The sequence below is a fragment of the Dipodomys spectabilis genome, unplaced genomic scaffold (genome assembly GCF_019054845.1).
Source record: "Dipodomys spectabilis isolate Male_0828 unplaced genomic scaffold, ASM1905484v1 ptg000024l, whole genome shotgun sequence".
In the NCBI taxonomy this organism is placed as follows: domain Eukaryota; kingdom Metazoa; phylum Chordata; class Mammalia; order Rodentia; family Heteromyidae; genus Dipodomys; species Dipodomys spectabilis.
Window position 1 is genome coordinate 12553316 of NW_024870701.1, and position 2758 is coordinate 12556073.

General features: G+C 40.4%; 1 non-coding gene across 1 annotated transcript; it reads right to left on the reverse strand.

The window, feature by feature from the left end:
• Positions 1-2304: 2304 nt before the first annotated feature.
• Positions 2305-2412, reverse strand: LOC122104483. Its single transcript, XR_006146943.1, has one exon. It is a non-coding gene; the product is annotated as a small nucleolar RNA U13 (small nucleolar RNA).
• Positions 2413-2758: the final 346 nt, after the last annotated feature.

Genomic DNA, 2758 nt, shown 5'->3' on the forward strand with positions numbered 1-2758 from the left:
ATATAAGCAAAAAGAAAAAAAAAGCCAGAAGTAGCACTGTGGCTCAAGTGGTAGAGTGCTAACCTTGAGCTGAAGAGCTGAGGGACAGCACCCAGGCCCAGAGTTCAGGCCCCATGACCGGACCCCCCCCCCCAAAAAAAAAAAAAAGTCTCATGACCTTTACTGTCTGGGATGGCTTTAAACTATGATCCTCTGATCTCAGCCTCCTGAGTAATTAAAATTACAGGCATGAGCCACAGGTGCCTGCCACATATGGATTCTTATTTTACAGAAAGACCTTGTGAAGTAGGTACTTTTATCCATAGTCTACAAAGAAGGAAACTGGGGCTAAGGGACCTGTGTCATATATTACTTGGCCAGTAAAAAGTGGTGAGGGTTCAGAGCCATAGATACATTCCTTCCAAGTGTCTCTGTGTGTGTGTGTGTGTGTCTCTCTCTTTTTCTAAGAGGGAAAATGAGGCCACAAAAAACAATGAGAGCCCTCTAACCAGATTGTACAATGTGATCCAGTTCAAGGAGATGTGACAATAGAAGATATGTTTGGAGGCGCCACACAGCCTTGTTTACCAGGAGTATGGGTTCGGGGAAAGTGAAAAGTGACATTGCTCTAAGGAAGGAGAAAGTTAGTGAAAGGCCTGAAATTTAAGAACAAAGAGCAGTGGGCAACTATTAATTTGGCCTCATTCTTTTGTGCCTGGATCTCAGAAAACAGCATGAGCCTCTGAGTCCAGGGTTGTGCTCTCTCAGGTTGCAAGGTCAAGATATTTGAGTCTAAAGGAAAAGAGGGAAAAGAAAGAGCCTAAAGCAGAAAGCATAGATAAACTGCAACCAGGAAACCAAACCTGAGGTGCTAGGGTAGTGCAGAGCAAATATCAAGAACTTTTAGAGTTGTCTGAGTTTAAATCTTAGCTTTTCTACCTACTTAGCACGTGGCCTTGACCCAGTCACTTATCTCTCAGATAGTTTCCTTACTTGGGAAATATGACGCCTTTATGGTGGATTTTGTTGTTGACTTGTCCAAATCCTTTCCACCTTAGGGGATCCATCTAAGCAAATCATGAAAAATCCCATTTTCTCAGCTAACGAGTGGTCTGGGGATGGCTAATGAAATATACAGAAGGTGCTATGGAATGAATTGTGCTTATCCCAACTCATGAGTTAAAACCCTGCATGTGGTAGTATTTGCCGAAGGGATCTTCTGAAGCTGATAGGTTTGGGTGAAATCATGAAGGAGGGGGCCTCATAATGGTATCAGTACCCTTCTAAGAAAAGATACTGAAAACTTCTCTCAAAACTGGAAGAAAGCAAAAGAAGGGGTGACATTGCCTAAAAAGAAATGTACACATTACCTGATTTATGAAATGGTAACCCTTCTGTACATCATCTTTACAGTAACAATAGAAAACATTTAAACCTAAATTTCTCTCTTCTCTTTCTCTCTCCCTCCCTTCTTTCATCACCCCCTCTCCCATATGAGGATATAGTAGAAGATGGCCTTTTGTATGCACAGATGAAAGACTTGTAGACTCTGGAACTGTGAGAAAATAAGTCTGCCAGACATGGAGATTAGACTTCTGTTCCTAGTGCTTTGGAGCCTGAGGCAGGGGCCAGGTTGGGCTACTTACCTCATTCCAGGCCAGTTTGGGCTGTGATAACCTGTCTCCAGGAAACAAAAGAGATTAGAGGGTTTAAGGAGGAGTAACCTAGAAGATAAATTTGATCAGAGTCCATGATATGAACGTATGTAAATATAGTAATAAAAACCTTTTATGCAGTCTATGTCTGCTAATAAAAATATTAAGGAAGAAACATGAATACATTTTCATTAAAATAAACTACTGTTTGCTGTTTAAACAACAGGTCTAGAATCTAGGTTCTGGTGCTTGAGATGAATAAAGTGAAGAGCTTCATCTGGGAAAGCTTTTCCTTTCTCTATTAGAGGAGAATTGTAAGATGTTTGTTGTTATTTTCTCAGTCATACATTTTAAAAAAATGCAAGTAACTTCAACCGTCACAAGCAGTGCTCACACCATCACTGAAGTCACAGAATTAAAGAGAATCAAGCACTAAAAATGTGGCTGAAGTAGTAGAATACTTGCCTACTAAGTGCATGATCTGAGTTCAAACTCTAGTGTTTCAGGTAAAATAAAATAATAAAAATAAGACAAAGAGAGTTGCAAAGAAATGGAAAGGAAACCCTGATCAAACTATGCCTGAAGTCAATGGTATACTATTTATTGTACCTGCTGTTATATGAATCAGTACAATTTCCTATTCTTTAAGCAAAGCTGTTTTTGGTTTTCACATCAGAAGGTTAATGAACTGACTTCATAATGAGATGTGAGGGAGTCATATATATGACACAATGTGTGAATACCCAATCATTAAACTCATGAACCGGGCTGGGAAGATGGCTCAGTGGTAAAGCGCTTGCCTTGCATGCCTGAGGCCCTGGGTACGATTCCTCAGTACCACATAAACCAAAATGAAAAAAGCCGGAAGTGGCGCTGTGGCTCAAGTGGTAGAGTGCTGGCCTTGAGCTGAAGAGCTGAGGGACAGCACCCAGGACTAGTGTTCAGGCCCCACGACCGGACGCAAAAAAAAAACAAAAAAACTCATGAACCAAGAGGATCTTCTTTAAGTAAGCTTGAATCAGGTTTCTGTTATTTGAAGATTATAGCAAGCTAGCGTTATTTCATAATAACGCTAAGATTAAAAACTTAAATAATTGAATATCTTTGTCCAGTGCATGACATAT